The sequence below is a fragment of the Vanellus vanellus genome (assembly GCF_965231255.1).
Source record: "Vanellus vanellus genome assembly, chromosome: 1".
NCBI lineage: Eukaryota > Metazoa > Chordata > Aves > Charadriiformes > Charadriidae > Vanellus > Vanellus vanellus.
Window position 1 is genome coordinate 47,376,648 of NC_138905.1, and position 20,352 is coordinate 47,396,999.

The following is a 20,352-nucleotide window of genomic DNA, read 5'->3' on the forward strand; positions in this document are numbered from 1 at the left end:
TAGTGTGAGATATCATCCAATTTATAAAAAAGAATTAATCTGCTAAGTAGGTCCCAAATAATTATCTACCATTTTTTCCAAGAACTGTATTATAATTATCTTTCTGAGTATCTGTGGTTTTCTAGATCTATAAATGAACCAAAGCCAGACAGAACTTTCAGTTATCCTCTGTTCCAACACTATGAAAAATTGGGTTAAAGAAATATTTTTTTGCTTTGTTTCTCAGGCTTTTATTTTTTTTTAGAGCTATGCCAATACAAAGTGAGCAGCAGTGTGTGGTATTTTTGTCCCAGATTTGAGGATATTGCTTAGTTTCCACACACAAAACTGGCTTTGCAAATAGGAAAACAGATGACCGAAGCTGATTGAAATGACTGAAATGATTGAAATGATTTCTGATTGAAGCTGGTCAATTTTTTATTACATCCTTAAATTTATGTTAATCAATGGTTGAGCAGGAAGAGAGCGGCTTAGGGACTTCAATAACTAGTGTGTTTTCAAATACTGATCCAGATGAGTTCGTTTTAGGCTAGTTAGGGGAGTGGCTGAAGCAAGTCTCAGAGCTGTCATTAGTTATTTCTAAGAACTTACAGAAAATTTATGGAAGTCCAGAAGCCTGGAAAAAGGAAAGAAAGTATGGGATGACAGCCAAATTTTGACAGCTTTCCTAGGTAGATGGATATCACGTAAAAGATGTCTGCACCGAGTGTACGAACAGTCGGTGTCACCTGTGTTTATCCTCTATCACAAAGAGGAAAATTTGTAGACAGAATGAAATGTTTAGGAAATCTAACCTTATCTTCATAGTAGCAGTATAATACATAACTTTTTGATTTGTTCTCCTGGTTATGGACAGCAAGTCCTTCCTTTTTGCAGTATCACCTCTATGAATAACCATAGAACATAGTGTATCTATCCTTTCTACCCCTTCATATGTGTAAAGACATATCCCCTGAGCTGCCTGGTGAGTAACGACAGAACCCAGTTCTTTCAAGTCTTCCTTGTCACGTTTTCTTGACTTTAAATCATTCTCAGATCACTCTGTAACTCCCTGGCCTCTTGCACGAACAGACTTGTTTATTGAGCCGTAACTTTCCTCAAGTGCTGTGTCCAAAACTTTTTATACTGCTTCAGATGAGGCCTTTCCACTGCTAACTAGAGTAAAAGGGTTATGCTATGTGTCACACTGATACCAATCCAGTTTAAGCAACCCAATGTTACATTTACCTTTTTACAACACAGTATGATATACGCAAGTTCAGAACGGTTCCTCTGTAACTCCCTCTCTACACTTAAGTAAACACAACCCTTAAGTTTAATAAGAGAGCTTAGTAACTATGTTTTGAACACTACTTAACTATGATTTGAACACTATTTTTACAGTAATTTCCTATTTTTGCAGATTTCTTATAGCAAGTCCATATTTTCATGATAGCTTCTGAACACATCACATAGGGCAGCATCTAAATCTTTGCAGGAGTCTGGATATTTACAGGCCTCAAGGCCTATTACCTTGTCAAAGAAGGAAATCAGATTGGTTTGATACGATTTTCTCTAAAATTCATTTTGACCACTTCTCATCAAATCATTGCACTCTGGTTATTTGCCTATAACATGTTCATCATTTGAGGAATGACTGAGGGATCTGGGGTTGTTTAGCCTGGAGAAGAGGAGGCTGAGGGGAGACCTTATCACCCTCTACAACTACCTGAAAGGAGGTTTTAGAGAGATGGGAGCTGACCTCTTCTCCCTGGTGACAAGTGATAGGACAAGAGGAAACGGGTTCAAGTTATGTCAGGGCAGGTTTAGATTGGATATTAGGAAGCATTTTTTCACTGAAAGGGTTATTAAACATTGGAATAAGCTGCCCAGAGAGGTGGTGGATTCACCATCCCTGGAGGTGTTTAAGAAAAGGGTAGATGAGGTGCTTAGGGACATGGTTTAGAAGTGGTGGTGTTTTTATCAGGGTAGGTTAATGGTTGGACTTGATGATCTTAAAGGTCCCTTCCAACCTCACTAATTCTATGATTCTATGATTTGTTCTTATATTGTTCTAGAAATTGAATTTAGATTTGTAATTCTGTAGCTATTCACTCTCTAATTTTCAAAGGTAGACATGATAGGATAGATTGCAGTCTAATTTGTACCTAAAGTAAACACTGAAGTTTATTGCCTACCTAGACAGGTATCCATCTTTCTACTATTACTTGGCTGGAAATTTTTTGGTGTCTAAATCTAGGCACCTTTACGTGTTCATAAATACCTTCCTTGATTCACACACAATCTAAATTTGAGGTCAAACCCCATTGTTGCAAATGTCTGTAACATTTGTTGCTGGAAAGCATTTAACTTCTTTTTGGATATTCACTACTGTGATTGACTTGGTCCTGGAGCCTCCACTCAGATCCTATGAGAGGATAACCTGGCTTTCCACGGCTGTCTTCCTTTTCCTGGCCTTTTCTGTCTTAGTTCTTCATTTCCCAGTGTTGCTCAGGCAAATCTTTTCCACTGTATATGCACATTTCATCTTATTTGGCAGATATCTAAAACTGGTCAGGGAAAGAGTCCCTGAAAGTATCTATCTCTTTTGTAGTATCTGTAAGAGTCTCCTGTAATGACTTGCTCATATGTAAACATCCACACTGCAGATGCCTTAAGTCAAATATGATCAATATCCCTCTTACTTGCCAGAGAGAAATGCAGTTTTCGAGTGGCACTCAATTTATCCCCACAATCAGACTTCCAAGTTCTTTGAGAAATAGAGAACACTAAGTCACTTTTTCTTCCAACTGGCATTTTCTGGTTTTTTTTTTTTTTTTTTCTTTCCAATTTTATTACTGAAAATTTGTACCACAATGGCAACAGGAAATGAGACAGAAAAAGAGCAAAACAATTTTTGTGCTCTTGGAATCAAATCTGTTTTCTGGAACTGAATTCTACTCTCCCTTACTCCCTTTACATAGATTAACAGGTCAGTTCTGGTTGAAGTAGATGAAATAAAGAAAATTCAGTCATTTGCTAAAAGCCTCTGAGATATACAATAATGTAAAGTAGCACATCAGATGAAAACCGACTTGAAAGCTCAATCAATTATTTCTTGCACTGCAGTTCATTATTTTTAAAAACTACCATCCAAAGATGGAAAATAATGACATTAGCCCGCTGCTTAACCATATATATTATTTGCATAATTATTTTCTCAAAGAAGCTATATTATGATTTTTGTTTCTGAATTGAATTGTAAATTCTAATAGGAGCTTTTTGTCAAGTAGGTTTGCCCATGTTTCTGCTCCCTCTATTTATCATGATCATGCAACATATAAACCTACACTGGTTCAATAGGCTTACAGAAACATATACTTTTCTGTAAACCTTGTTCTACAAGTGAAGGTAGTTGTTGAAATTGTAACTTCATCTGTCTGAGTTACCGAATTACTAGTTGAGGAATCAACGAGCAAAAGAGGAAGCAATTACACTCTTTTCTGGGTAATTATCTGAGTATTTAAAACACTTGAAGACAGCACAACAACAAATTTAAAATATTGCATGCATTAGAAGCCACAGAGTAGGAACCACTATGCATCCCAAAGGTTAGTCAGAGTAGCAATGAATTATTCTGACCAATAGGAAAAGATAGGAGAAATAGGTAATCTTATTCTAAATTTTAGTCCTTTCTTTAAGAATCTAGGTACTTGAAAGTATCTCTGTTTCAGGAAAGCATATTGTCTTTTTTATTTATTATGAATATGTTACAGAATTCAAACAAACCTTTAAGTGGCTGTGACCTTCATGGAATTTGCAAGAGCTTTATAAAATCCTAAGCCACATGTAGCAGACAAATATCTATCTCTGTTTCAGTGTGTTTGTGTAAGGGTCCATGGGTGGTTTTCCTAAGATATTTATTTATATGGTATCTGGTTTCTGGAAGACAGTGTGCGCTAGGTCTTTCAAGAAGCTCATTCCAATTCTCAGAAACAGGAATAACTGTGTCTTCTCTAGTGTTTCTTTACCATACTGGTGATTTAAAAAATGTTATGCTTTCTCTTTTATATGCTTTGATGAGTGAAATGAGTTAATAGTGATGAGATATGTAAAGTACTTTGAGCGAGCAACTATTAACCCCCAGAGAATTCTACCTTTGCTGTTGGCTTTGTGAAAAGCTGACCTTTTTGTTTTGTTACTGTTGTGTTACATGTTGAAGACTCTCCATTTACGACAGAGAGTCTCCTTTCTTTTTCATCTTTATCAAGCACAATGAGGAGATCTATCTTTAATTCTTAGTTTAGAAACACTGATGAATGTACTATGAAATTCATGGCTTTTGTTCTTTTTTATATAGATACAACACTTTTTAAACATTCCAGACCAGCCACAGTTTTTAAAAATACCATACCAGACTGTTTTTTAAAAATACCAGACCAGATACATGGAATTTGGCGGTTTCTATGCTTTTTACTTCAGCATAGAAAGCCTGGAAACTTTGGGGGTGCAGCGATTGCCCTGCTCATTAATCATAGTCTCTATAGACTCATATACATTGCTAGCAGGAAAATAAACAGCTATTAATGTAAACAAAGGATGTATCTTGAAACCAGTCCACTTCCATGAAAATTTCAACGCTTCGGTTTTTGCATTTTCCAAAATACTCTTCAGGGCCAGCTGACAGCATGCATATATTACATGTAAGGACTAAGTTAAAACGATACATTGTGGAGGTGTTTCAAAGAAGGAAGGAGAGGATATGCAAGTGCATATGATATTAGTTTCCTGTCCCTTGCAGGTATGCCAAATGGGTTTGCACAGAGTTTAAATTATCTTCGATAATTACACCAATTTAATTGAATTTGTACATACACGTAAAGTTGTTCTGCCCTATCTGTTACAATTTGAAATTATTTTATAAAGACAGAAACTTCCCAAAAGCTATTAAGCCTACATACAATATTTTGTAATAAAAGTAAAAAATGTTCCTTTGTCTATTTGTTTTAGTTAGGCTCCAGCTTAAATTACCTATGGAGAAATAATAATAAAAAATAAACCCCCAAAAGCTCTGTTTCTGCAAAGCACTGGGTGATGAATAGCTCAAACTTCTACAACATAAACATTTGTTGAAGTAAAATACTTTCCTTCACGTGAGTGGGAAAGGGTCACAAGCACAAAGCTCTTAGATAGAGAAAACAACATTTATCTGCCGACTCATCCAAAATGGAGATGCTAATACGTAGAGCTTGTATCCTGGCAGGTGAGAGCAATTACCAGTATTTGGGATATAAACAAGGTAGGAGCATTTCAGGGAGCCTAGGGGAGAGGAAAGAAAAAGTAATAATAAGAACACCGATGTATTTGCTTAGGTGAGGCTGGTGGCTTGTTCTTTTAAATATTGTTGTTTGTGTTGAAGTTAAGATAGGAGTCTCTGCTGATGAAGACAACCTTGCTGCTGCAGGTACTCATTTCTGTTTGGCAGCTCTAAATAGAGGATGTTTGATTTGCTCTACTGGACAAGAATTCACTGAAACCACAAAATGAGAACAATAATTTTAAACACCTGGGAAGAGTTTGTTGTCTTTTTTTAAAGCTTAGACCGGATCTTATCCATCCAAAAGAATATAGAGGTCTTGGATGACCTTTGACTCTTTACTGAAGAGAAAGCTCACAGTTTTCAATGGGAGTTAATTCTCAAGGCATTCTAACAAAAATACCCATTTCTTCCCTTATTAAGTTATGTTTCATACACAATATCTAAACTTGTCTAAGAAAGTATTCTAAGACAATGATAGAGGGTTTCCCTTCTTCCCTAAGGAAGGAATGTCCATCTTGCTATGGTGTTGTTTGTCTTGGCATTACTAGGAAGCTGAGAATCAAGCATGCCCAGTACGTGAAGCCGATACTGGAGGTCTGGTTAAAAGTGCATGTGGGGCTTCTATCGCTCTCCCTGCCATACATTGATTTTGTGCTAATATCTAATTGAAAGCTGTTGGTTCTCCTATAGCCTGCGATCCAGCGGACTTACCTTGGAAAAACAGCTTGCAACTTTGAACTGGAGAATTATGTTTTCTTTCTAATTTTATATTGATTGCACAAATGAGCAATGTCAGATATCAGGACAGGATTTTCTATTATTTCCCTTCTAATTCATGATTGTCTGTACCCTGTTAAATTCTAGGGGGAAGAGCTAAACAAATTTTCCTATAATTTTCTGCCCTATGGGAAGCATGTGGCTCATTCACCTCACCTAAAGGTAGGGCACTGCTGATCTAACTAATTGGAGGCCTGCTGAAATGGAAGGAAGAGCAACCAGCTGGAGGAATGCTGATGGTGACATAGGTCTTCCCAGCTGCAGATTCCTCCTTGAATAACATGAGGTTAATGCATATTTCCTATACTCTCTCCATTTCCTAGCTTAGCTTTTTCTACCTGGAAAGTCACTGGTGGGTTCATCCACATAGTTTTGTGGATGATACTGATGTGTTGACAGCATAATCTTGTGTTTATGTGGACAGAAATTCAGGAGAAAGGTTTAATCTTCCCTGAACATAACTGATGAGCAGTAATTCAAGAATTTAAGTGATACAGAAATTTATCTTATAGAGGAATTAAGCTTTAGATTAAAAAGCAAAACATCCACCCCATATCCCTTCCCCTCCCCCCAAACCACCCCAACCCTAAACCAAACCGAGAATCCACCACAAAACAACAACCAACAATATAACTTTTTTTCTGAAAGATCCAAATTCAGTGATGCTTACTCTACATATATAGCTGAAGAGTGGTGTTCTGATCAAACATTCAATATCAACAGTTGCCCTTTTCTTCCTTTTCAGGATGAGGTTTATAACCATTTGAAATGATACGACATGGCTTTTAATATTTTGAGAACCAAGCATCCCAGTTAACAAAAATGTAAGTTAATTGGTTTCCAAATAAGAAAAATTATAGAGCTTGAATCTTACAGTGTGAATGACAATCTAGACAGAAATGGTGTCACGCACTTCATAAAGTACAATAACAGAAACCTATGTGCTTACATCTAAATCTATTTCCAACTGCTTACCAGACTGCTTTGGAGAACATGAAATAAGTAAGTAAACAGTTACCATTGCTTTAAAAAGCCAACAACAATAAAACCCTCTATCATTGTCTTAGAATACTTTCTTAGACAAGTTTAGATATTGTGTATGAAACATAACTTAAACTCTGGAAGTATTGATTTTTAGCTTTATTGCTTTTATTTTTGGAGGGGAAGGGGAGGAAATATCCTATTATCTAGATGTGTAAAGCAAAATTACTTTGAGCAAAACTATTAATTTAATTTCTAGAACAGTAGTGCAGTAATATTAATTAGGCACCGTTCACGTATTTTTTTTCCTTAGAAGTTTCACATTTCTGCAAAAGAGTTATGTATAAACAATCATACTGGAAATGTCTTTGTTAGTTTTTATCATTAGTCTATTAGAAAAGAGACTGTGGTACAGCTAGTGAACAGAAATATTGTAATGTAATGCATGTAGCTGATCATTATTGTGTGTGGGGAGGAAACAAGAGCATAATAATCCAAGTAAATGGTGTGAGAATAACTGACTTCTTGAACGTTGTTCATTAAGACTTCTGCATCAGCAATATGTTTCTAGAGACTGAAATCAGTTCATGAACAGAAGAGATGACAACTGGACAATAAACATCAAGTACACTTTTAAAATTAAAATTAATTAAACATATTCTAATCTAAAATTACAAATACAATAAAACATAAAAAAAATGACAAAGAAAAATGCCTTATGCAAATGTATAATACCTTAAAATAGCTTGAAAAATAGCTAACATATTGCCTTTTTTAGTCTATATTTTCTTCCTCCCTGAAGTACTACATTGATGTTAACTTCTCTATAGAAGATGCAAAATGAGTTGCATGACTATCTCATTTATCATATGTCTCTAAAAATGTGAGATATAAGAGAAGGACAAAATAAAGATTGATTTCTCTAACCTCCTGGGAGAGAGTTAGGCAGTAAATTATCACATCAAAGATGATCAGCACCTCCTCTGGCCAGGGATTTTAATAGATAGGATTCTAGACACTGGTTTGTCACTCTCATTGCTGGTTGTCTGAGGTAGCTTCTGAGGATGTATGCTTTAAGAGATTTTTCCCATGGAACTAAGAAATCTGTTTGGCTTGTGATAAACTTGGACCTTCACTTAAAGATGCTTTTCTTAGCTTTTACTACATCTTAAATTTAGGTGGAAAGACAGTTCTCAGAACCATTTATAAGGATAATAGGCCTCTATAGCGTGTTCTTTTGTGTGTATATTTCCTCTATGGAGTTTTCTGCATTACTTTTTTCTTTAATTTCCTATAAAGACTAAAATTTCAATTTTGGTGTCTACCAGCTTTCTAGATCTTTCTGTAGGTGTGATTTTTTTTTTGTGTGTGTGTTATTCTTTTTCCTCACCATCTCTTTCAAATAACTTTATAAAAAATATTGGAGTGATGCAGCACAGATTAGAGTAGTCTAACTGGAGGTCAGATCTGATCTACAGAAAGCCTTTATATGGCTAAATCTGTTCCAGGACAGGACTCTAGAAAATGTGATTAGTAGGCAGTAGCAGTTTCAAAGCATAAAACCAGAATCCTTTTCTGTATCATTATATTTTCTTTCTCACACACAGCGTCCTACTCTGGAAATTGGTAGAAAGTAAGTGAACAGAATGGAGGCAGAGTGACAGGAGATTGGCCTCTCAGTAGCTGTGTTATCCTTCTGTCCAGCATCCCAACCTGGATCCTCAGGGCAGCTGGGGCTAGGGAAGTCCTTGTCAACTGAATCCTCTGCTGGTACAACTTAGTCATATCTTACTGGGGAAAAAAGAAATGAACAGACATTGGAGGTAGAGTCAAAAAAAGCCTTAATATCAAAGAATATCAATGAAGTCAATATAGTTTATCTTCTGGGAGAAGATATCTAATCTTCTATATAAACGTTTTGATGAATTCTCCAAAATCCCAATTCACAAATAAATTCATTCTTTTAAAGATCAATCCTTGAGACTTGAGATAATGTGGAGTATTATCTTTTTCTTACAGAAAACAAATTACAAAATAGCAATGCTAAAACTGAATCAGTTTTACTGTCTAACCTGCCTTTTGTTCACTGTCTGAAATTTACTTACCTACAACATCCACTATAGACCATATGGCATCTGATAAGGGCAAGGATCCTTCTGAGACTTGTGTTCAGTTATCAAATACTCCGTTGTTCCTGAAGACCTAAGAAATCTGCAGTGCTTTTAGATTAGGGCACTTAAATCCAGGGAGCTTTGTAAAGTAACCCGAAGAATTAGTTTCTGCTTCCCAGTATTATCAACTGAGACATGATAATATGAGTTCTCATATACATTCAGTCTTTTATAACTATAAATAAATTATAACCAAGGCAGGCTAATTTATGCCTTTTTTTTCCTGTTGTTCTTAAATGTAAGCATTAATTACTGACTATGAATTGAAGGAAAAGAGAGAAAAGATAAAGCATAAAAAACCCTAAATTTCATGAAGTCACGGAATCATGGAGTTTTCAGAGTTAGAAGGGACCTCTAGAGACCATCTAGTCCAACTCCCCTGCTAAAGCAGGATTGCCCAGAGCACATTACTCAGGACTGCATCCAGGCGGGTCTTGAAAATCTCCAGGGAAGGGGACTCCACAACTTCCCTGGGCAGCCTGTGCCAGTGCTCTGGCACCCTCACCGTAAAGAAGTCTTTCCGTATATTTGAATGGAACTTCCTGTGTTCTAACTTGTGCCCATTGCCCCTTGTCCTGTCACTGGGAACCAATGAAAAGAGCCTGGCTCCATCCTCCTTCAACGCACCCTTTAGATACTTGTACGCCATAATAAGGTCTCCCCTCAGCCTTCTCTTCTCCAGGCTAAAGAGTCCCAGCTCTCTCAGCCTTTCCTCATAAGGCAGATGCTCCAAGCCCTTAATCATCTTAGTTGCCCTTCCCTGGACTCACTCCAGCAGTTCCCTGTCCCTCTTGAACTGAGGAGCCCAAAACTGGACACAGTATTCCAGTTGTGGCCTCACCAGTGCAGAGTAGAGGGGGAGAATGACCTCCTTCGACCTACTGGCCACACTCTTCCCTATGCAGCCCAGGATTCCATTGGCCTTTTGGCGACAAGGGCACACTGCTGACTCGTTGTAGACAGTAAATTATCCACGTCTGTTGTTTCATTTCAGTGTTTAAGTACTGCTGCATATTGCATGGCATTTTATTCTTTCTGTAGAGGAGCTGTAAAAACTTCTATGAATTCAATCATTGATTGTGTAGATACTTGTTACTTAGTAACACCTATCATTTGCTAGCTGATTCAATTACATGGAGTGACCGTGCTCCCCTTGGAAAGACCTCCTGTGTTTAGGACAGATTTCAAAGAAGCTGAACACAGTGTCCACAGTGTTTTTGTGATGCTGTTGAGTAATAACCACAAGACTTTACATAAAAAGGCAGATGCAGCCAGCACTAATCAAGGGACACTTACAAAAAAAAGTAAGTCTTGCCTAATATTCTGGAGAGAAAAATGGAATTTACTTTCAGGAGACTGTGTCTTTCAAATAGTTAGAGATACCTCAAAGCCCCTGCACCTTCAAAGGGGGCCAGGATAAATTCAAGGAAAGAGATTTCACTGAGGACTACTGGATACAGAGAAAGATGCAGATGACCAGGAGCTCTAACCTGGTAATGATCACAGCTCACTGACAGAAGTATCACTTACCCATGCATGCTCTGTGCTGATACTTTTTCTTAGACCTCTTCTTTATTCTCAGTTGAAGACAAAATACTTCGTCTAGCAGGATGGTTGTTTATCTGAATGTGGCTTTCCAATTTCTTAGGGCTTTAATACTCCTTTGTGTTAAGCACTTACCTTTAGGTAGCTCTGGAAACTCTGTTAGACGCTTCAGATCTCATTCTATATGAGATCTGAGCCCCAGGACTAAACCCAGATTTTTCATTTTGGGGGTCAGGTAACAATTTTTTTTCTCCATTGTAATTAAACTATATCTGAATGTTTCTGATATATAATTGAATACTAACATTTCAATAAATCTATAAAAAACAGAACTGGAGCGATAAGGTTGTCAGTAATAAAATAATGTTATCGAAGAAAGTGTTTCACTAATATTCTAATCAGCCTTACTGTTGAAACATCCACTGTTCAAATCTGAAGGAAGTAAAAGCAATCTTTTTTTCTCTTAGTTAAAATTCAAGCTCGTGTTTGGACAAAATACTTTCTTTTTGGGAGTACTTTATCTTCAGTAACTCTTTTCTTTTTAAAAGTGAAGAGGCAGGTATTCAGTCTTTTGTTCAACTTCCAACTCTTTCAAGTTTAACTGACTTTATCTAATGTACCAGAGGATGCATAGCAGAAAAAATGTGAGTTGTAATTAGGAGTATTCTTAAAGCTGTTATTTACCATTATCTATAATTTAGAGGTATTATCAGCTGATAGTTCAAAAGATGAAGGCTTTGTTGCTATGTCATGTATCGCTGTTTATAGCCCAAATTTGCAGCTGTGACTGGCTTGCTACAGAGATTGGAACAAAATAGAGTCATTGATTCCCCTGAGGTCACAGAATGTGTTCACTAATAAGTATTTTCAACATGCAACCTAAAGCACTGCAAAGAAAATAAAATATATCCCTGCCTAAAGCTAAAGCTTCGCTCCTATAGTGAGCTCTAGGTACAGCCCAGACGCCGTATATATCGGTACATATGTCTTTTTGGAACCATTGGCCTTTGGACAGACTGGAGTTTGTGCCTGCCCCTGTTCTTGTGTGTTGAACTCTGTGCAAGCCCATGTGGCTTTGCATGTGTGTACAAACTTGTCTTTTCTGGAATTCTGCTTTTACCTGTTTCCTGCTTGTCACAGATCACAGCCAGATTTCTATTCCTTACACTGGCTTTGCAAAACCGCTCATTGTAACACTTGGCATGTTTTTTTTTTAAAGCTCAGGAATAAAATCATAGAATGGTTTAAGTTGGAAAGGACCTTGAAGATCATTGAGTTCCAACTCCCCTGCCGTAGACAGGGACATCTCCCGCTAGACCAGGTTGCCCATGGTCATGTCCAGCCTGGCCTTGAACACCTCCAGGGATGGGGCCTCAACAACCTCTCTGGGCAGCCTGTTCCAGTGCCTTACTATCCTCAGAGTGAAAAACTTCTTCCTGAAATAATGTTAAATAAGCTCAATTCAAACCACGTGGCAAATAGATTAACCCTTAATGCTGAAATAATCATTGAGAGCCCTGGATTAAACAAGATATTTCTTCTCAGCAATGTGCTGAGCCTTTTCTAACTATTGCAATAAGCGGTTTCCTCCACAGAAGAATCACTACTTTATCCAGAGAGCCTCTATTTTAATTTTCATGTATAGAACTCAGATAAATGAATCCATTAAAATTAAATTCTGTACGTTATAGTACTATTATTTTAGTACTATTCTTCAGACTTTATGAGTTTCCCTGTGTACTCTTTTGGATCTGTTGTTGCTTCCAACTGCCATGGAAATAAACTTCCTTCATCTTCAGAAAGCAAAGAACAGGGATTTTTGAGAGAACTTTGAAATTGCCTTATGCTGCTATTTCAAAAGCTGCCTGAGGAGTTTAGAGAAATATCACTTTCATTTCAAATGGCTTTTAAGACTGGTACAAAATGTCAGATGAACAAACTCTGCCCTATATCTTCACGCAGTACCTACACGTGCAAAAGTGCCAGTTTTCTTACTACTACTAATCTAGTTTTTAAGATATGGTAATTTGCTTGGATTTGTGAGGGAAAACTCCACGGGTTTTTTTTACTTCATTCTATACCTAAGACAGACTTGACTAATCACTCAAAATGTGTTGTATATTTGTTACTTCCCATCTGACGCTGTACCCTCTTAAAAATCATTCAGATGTTTTAATTCCATGCTAAGAATACCATGAAGACTATAATTCTTTCTTTTTAAGCTTTCCTACTAGATTGCAGATTCACTATAATTAACATTACAGCACTTTTCAGAAAAGTCTATCAAACCTGCAGTTTGGCATGAGAAAAAAACATGGCATGATTTAAGCCAAAGTTTATCTCAGTCACTCTTATTACATTCATTAGTTTTGAAGACACTTTTAAAGTGTAATAAGAGTCTTGCTTGAGTGAAGTCTACAGGTTGTTAGTCATGTTAAAAAGCAAAATTTATTAGTTAAATAAGATTAAAAATGATAAATTCGTACAACTTATCAGGTTAACTAGGGACACTCACTTGTGCAATATTTTCCTACTTCAGTTACAGAGACATGGAAACCCAATTCAGAAAGCAAATTCTTTAACGTTTTCCTAGTCAGCATTGGATAGTCTTCTCAAGCATCTGCTCCTTCATTCTACTACCAAGTTATCCTCAGTGTTAGACCTGTTATCATACAATGATGAACTATCATTTGGCACGAACTATAAGAAAAGTGTCTGTGGGCAATTAACAAAATTATATTTGCTTTCTGTGATTCTATCACAACTTTATATAATAGGCCTCCTTGACCTTCACCAGGCCCTCCTTTCTAATCAAAGTGATCAGTGCATCCTTTATTCCCACTGATGAGTTGGATCCCCCCCTTACACCTTTAAAATCTAACTAATTTTAAGCTCATATGCAAGCTATCCACATCCACCACGTTTGGCAAGCTCACGCTTGTTCTCACTTTGCTTATTTTTGAACACATTGTCCTTCTGTTACCATCCTTACAGTGTCTGGGAGGCCTTGCTTGGAAAAAAAGTCTGAGTGACCACAAGCGATGTCTCTTTCTAGTTCATTTAGTGGCATGTAATGAGAAAAAACTAACATATCTCTGCCTGAAAACAATGGAGTTAGGTCCATGTTGAGAAGATGGAGGGAATAGGCGGGTACAAAATCCCATGGAGATATCTCCTTACCTATTGTTTAAAAAGTCCTTCCAAGTTCACTTTGGAGATTTGTGAAAAGAAAACAAGTGGGATGGAAACCATGATCTCCCACTGCTCAGGCGTAAAACCTAATCTCTTCTCACAGCACAGCAATCCCAGTTTCCACTGACTTCTGCTCTGTATGGTTTATATCCATGAAGAATTATGTGAATACCCTGAGTAGGAGGTATTTTTCTGCTGTTCACTAAAAAGGGCAGAGGAGATTGTTTTCTTTGACTCTTCTTGCAGATAGTGATCATTCCAGTCCAATGTAGCACATGAATTCTGCAACGATTGTACTGCCTGAGGTGTCTGTTGGTCTTGACTGTGATATGCAAAGCAATTTGTGATGGTCACGCTGGCACTGAGGAGGAGCTTGTGAAAGAGGCCTGGGGGAATTTGATAACCAGCTGTCTGAGTGAAGAGGAGAAATAAATGAAATATTTCCTCCTGCTTAAAGTAGCAATAAATTCAGAGAAGACAGAATGATGTAGGGGGCTGTAACATTAATAAGTCACTATTTTCTTATGGTCGGGATTAAAGTTTTATTTGAAAAGACTTGCCCTCTTCTGGAACAAAGTTGTTACCATTCTTGAGTACTTGAAAGCAACACAATTAGAGCCACAAATCTGACATAATTTCATTCTTTGACTATTATCAGGAAAGTAATCATGCCCTCCTTAAATAACTTGTGCAAGCCTGAGCTCCTGCAAGACAAGTAATCATTTGCATACTTATTAATTTTGACATTTTTCTCAGTTTTTTTCTCCCTTCTTCCCTTGGTTAGCTCTAATAATGTTAGTGAAATACGTAATAACTATTCAGATATCTGAAACAAAGATCACTCTTGAAAAGCAAAAATATTAACATTTTTATATCATACTTCATAAATCCTACTTCATCTCTATCTTCTCTAGAAGCTGAATGGGAAGTTTCAAAAAGGAAATAAGCGGATCTCATGGTAATATGATAAAGAAAGTTTATTGGAAGTAAACTTGAGTATGGATAAAGCTTATAGGGCTGGACAATTTATTTTCCAGATGCACCTGAGACTTGTAACGTGTTTTGTTAAAAGAACAAAATAATCACTAAAGTTTAGTAGATATGATTCCCTCCTCAGGGACTGCCTCTTATTATTTCTGTTAACTTTGTTGCAGTGCAGGTCTTTTTATGCAACCGAAAGATAGAGAAAAGACAGCATAAAATGTGTGTCAATTATTGGATCTTGAACACTAAGGAATACTTGACCAATGCAGGCTGTTAGCTGCAGCTGTCCAGCAGTCTAAACTTGCTTTCTAACTAGCAGCCTAGCTCAATTTTATTGCTTATTGGAGGTGATAGGCAAATATTGAGGCTGTCATCCTCCATAAAGTGAAACAAAACCAGAAATAAAGTGGTTTATGTATGTCTTGACTCCACCATCCCCCTCCCCGAAATTTAATATTTAAGAGTAATTCTGTGGTTGCTAAGTCCAATATATGGACTTATTATTGACATTGATGGTTTTATTGCAATATTATAATTTTTTTTTCTGCATTTTATTTCTTAGTAGCTTGATTCAGACAAGCAATATTTTTTATTTGAGGCTACTCATGACCGTGTCTTCTATTTAACCTTATTCTCTTTGTGCTAGCAATAGGAGTGAGAGAAAAACTGCATACACTAAAGAAAGCAAGCACAGTAATTTGAGAGACGGGACTGGGATGAAGTGAGATGGTCCAAGAAGCTCACTTAATCAATAATTTTCTGCTTATCAAGCAGATGATAGGCACATAGTACAACAGGACCGCAATCTTGATCTGTGGTGAAGTGTAATGCAGGCAGCAGTAACAGCAATAATATAGCAATCATACTGGCAATACTTCCTTGACATGGTATTGTATTTGCTAGTGAGCATGATTTAAGAATCACACATGGAAGAAAGAGAATTCAACTAATGTTATTCCCTTAACATCAACTGATAACATACTGGTGTTGGTGCTGAAGCAAATTCAATTCTGATAAGATTTTGTGTTGGAGATAGAGTTCACAGATTGTATAGAGAGGAGCATTGTGAGGATCCAGTCTGATCTCATACATGACATAGGCTATAGGGTTTTTTCATCAGTACTTGTTTTGAATCGGAGAATATCTTTTGAAGAACACACCATTTCAAGTAAAATATTTATAGCATTGCAGAACCTTTCACAGATCACAATAAATTGCTTCAAAGCTATATTGTTCTCTTTTAAAAATTAATATCTTGGTTCATGTTCGAATTTGTCTGGCTTCAGTTTTTTGTTGTTAGATCACCGTTCACTACAAAGGCAGCACAATTTCTAGAAGTGTCTAAATGAATAGTAGGGGAAAATACAGTCTTTGCAGGCCTATATAGGTGGCTTCATGATAGCATGATTTTTTTCAGCATTTGTTTTACTCCATAAAACGTGAGCTACATACACACAGAAACACGACAGCTCTCCTTTCAGATAATATACAGACTTCAGAAACAAAAATTGTTTTGTAAACTTCTTTTAACTCAAAGTAAAAAGTTTTCAGCTAGTCCTTAGGGTAAGATATCACAAAGCAATAAAACTTTCACAAATTGACTAGAACACATTGTCTTTTCATAAGCATCTTAACATGAGGCTTTATGTCAAGAGTGGAAAGTACTGCATCCAAAATATTTCAAAAACTCTTCTGTGAAGCTTCCATATGCTGCATTTTCCTAAGGTAGTCCCAAATGAAATCCTGATTCCTAACAATACTGGTGTTTAGCAAAGTTTGAATGGAGCATGAAGTTGTGGCTTTGAGAATAGTATTTACCTATTTTGTAACTAGTTTAATTTTTACTAAATGTTCCAAGAGATGCAATGTCTCTCAAGAGTGCTTCACTTCTAATAAATCTTGCTGAACACACCCGGCTATACTAATGTGGCTATATTTAGGCACAGATAATTCAATTTTACTTTAATACTGTTCACTAGATCAAATTTAGCACTGCTGTAGTTTCTTAAAACCATTCAGTTTATACCGGATTTTTATTTGAAGTATTATTTTATGACTGTTCTTTAACAAACAAACAAAAAAAAGGGCTAGAATTCACATGACTAATTATCATTAATGAATCACTACTTCCATTAGTAATAAGAACTCAAAACTTTCAAAAAACTTGTGTAACACTTAAAAAAGATAGTTCTGACTATTAATATCTCAGGAATTAAGTATTAACTCAAATTCTTCACAGGCATCCTGAATGTTTGTTCAGATCCCAGAACACTGAAGTTAATTAGAGTTTTGACAGCGATTTTAATGGATATAAGAGAAGGCTCTTTACCTGTCATGTCAAGACTCAGCTCAAAAGATAGCACTGTATTATAAACTTAAAACTATTACTGTTGAACAAGAAAAAACACAAAGCTATAGGAAGAGAAAAGATCAAAGTCTTTGTACTGGCAGCGTACACATGAGCTCACACTACCCAAGAAGTAGACACTGCTACATACCACCAAAGACAGTAAAAGCAGGACTATCATCTCCAAATTCGACAAACAAAGTCACTGTTAACCTGATACGGAGAAAATATTACCTTGTAACTCAAAATCTAGCGACTGAATGAATTAAAATATATGAGGAAGACACACTAGGCAGGCAGCTGAGAGGTTTCTCAATGCCACCGAAAGTGTCAGTTTGCCTAATCCAGGATCTCTTCTCTAGCAATAGTCAGTCTCCAATGGTTCAGAGGACAGGGGGAAAGGCAGCAACCAGAAGGCTCTGATGCATGGAATTAATTACCAACAGAATAAACAAATCAAATTAAACAGTGAATAAGTTTCCTTCTCAACCATCTGCTGCTTTCATTCTTAAACAGCAAATGAATTCATGAATTAAATACTTAGCAAAAAACCAGCTTGTAGACACAACGGTGAATATTGCAGCTACACCCATGTAATTGCTGCAGGATGGGATGTGTCACGTATTGTTTTACATGTTGTTTTATTTATGGCTCTTCCTTTTACTTAAAAAGCAATAAAGAAGAAGAAGACTCAACTGTAATTTTCAGATGTCAGGTACACAACTTCTTAAAAAAATACAGCATTCCAACTGCTCCACATATAGTGAGATTAGCAAAATACATTCTCAGGGCTGATGTTTAAAGCTGAAGGCCTTCCGATATTGGTATAATGAAAATAGTTGGCTAACCATTCTATCTTATTTCATAGTAGTCATAACAACATTTTATTTCAGTGATTTTTTCCCCCATTATTTTTGCAGCATTGTAAATGTTATGGAAACTTGAAGACAGTGAAGTTAAAATTAATGTGGATTCCAAAGCTGAAAAACCAATCAGTACCCATAAGAAATTTACTCTAATATATAAGTCCTCCTTATCGTTTCATAACTAAAGGACTTTCTGGCTACCACAGCTTTGTCTCCTTTTGGTTTTGGATCCTCTTCCAGTACTCAGGATCAAGGTTCTGTTCAGCTCCTGTCCAATTCTGAAATTTTCCAAAGATTCTTAAATCTACTGTCCTGGTTTCTACGGAAATTCTAAGAAATTATACAAAGTTGCTGCAACAGTCATTCTTCAAAGCACAATTGGAAATGAAGTAAAAAAGCCTCAAATTTACTTGTTCTCGGCAAGAAGAAAAGATTGAGTTGAAGCTGAATGCAATTCAAAGAAACCCAGTGAATATTAGAGACCATTCTTTCAGTTCACTGGTTTTACAAAACATTATGTAACTCTCCTACCCACCAATCCATGTTCGTCCTCTTATTTCTGAAATTTGAAAATGAAAATAATTAATTCAACACCATGACATCAGACTAGTCATAAAATTTTCTTTAAAATATTCACTCAAAAATTACTTTCTTTGCTACATTGGATGGGTAATAATATAGTCATTAGTATACCAGCAACACCTAAATATGGAGTAAAAATTTTGACAATAACATAGCCTTACATCCACAACATTATGTCAGAGTTTTCTCAGTTCTCAGAAACTTCTAAGAAAATAATGACAGAATTCTACACGTGGACCCTAAATTCCCCATGGTAAACATGGGAAACATTTTCGTTAAATTGGAAAGAATTGGAAAGAAGCTTCTTATCTTCCACTATCTTCTTCAGCAGAAGGATTACATTTTCAGATCCTGTTTGCTTCTCAGACTGACTCACATCTTCATTCCAAGACTGTGATTTATCACATTTTCATGTCATATTTTTTTTTCTCATTTAAATCAAACAAAAAATTGCACTGATATTCTTGGTGTGTTGATTATTCTATTGCGAAGAAATATTAGCACCATTTAGTTCCCTGCGAAATATTAAAATTCACTTTTTAAGTAAGAACAATTAAAGGAAAAATTTGCCTTTCCAACCTCATTGCCCAAATTTTAGTTTTGATACAGGGGACAACTGGATCCAACGGAGTAAGGAAAACAAGATGACATCAGAAGGCATGACATCGACATACTGTAGTCCTAATGGCTGTAGCAAGTTACAGAATAGGTATCGAACAATGTAGCAAAAAAAAAAGTGTTCTTGAAAAGATCTGAGACAATATGAAGACACATAAACTAAAAGGAAGAAAATATTGGGAAAAGGAAAAAGAAAGTAAACCACTGTTTTTTTTTTTCCTGTTGTAGGAGTATGCATAAATAATGTACACAGTTTGCATATAGGCCATCCTAATAAATATGGGACTGCATATTGTCTCTGTTGCTTGGAAATTTTTGCTATAGTATGTAGGAGAGTTTTCAGCCATTAAAGTGAAACTTTCTAATTAGTTTTTATCAATATGCTTCAGCATCATAGTCTTTCCACCGAGACTGAATATTTTGGGAAATTGAGGAAAGGCGTACAAGTTAATTGACTTCATGGGGACAGTAAAACTAACATTGAAGAGGGTGAGTTTGGTACAGCACGGAGAAGTTCACAGTATTTCTTTTCTGCCTCTCTTTACCCTTATTGGGAAATATAGCCATTCTGACATTTAACATAGCACCTGGTTCAAAGCAATTCAACTTAAACAGCATTGCAGAAGAATACCAGTGTAAGCTTGAAAATTATTTACCTTGAATAACTAGGTTCTTGGAATCAGTGTCAAGCTGGCATTGGCATGCTTAGAAATATAAATTCCAATCATTCCATTCATGCTATTGCTATTTTCATTCCCATGAACTTTCATTGAAAATATGAACTTTCATTGAAAATATGAAAATTCATTGAAAATATGCTACTTTCATTCCCAGTGTTGACCAAATCGGTGAGCAGGCCTCATCTGTTGGTTTGCTTTGCATTATTAATAGTTAAATTTCTTTTACAAGTATTAATGAAATACATGTGTGTTAAGATCAGTATGAATTAGCTTGTGACTTTAGTGGGAGGAAGAACAGGCCCTAACCAGA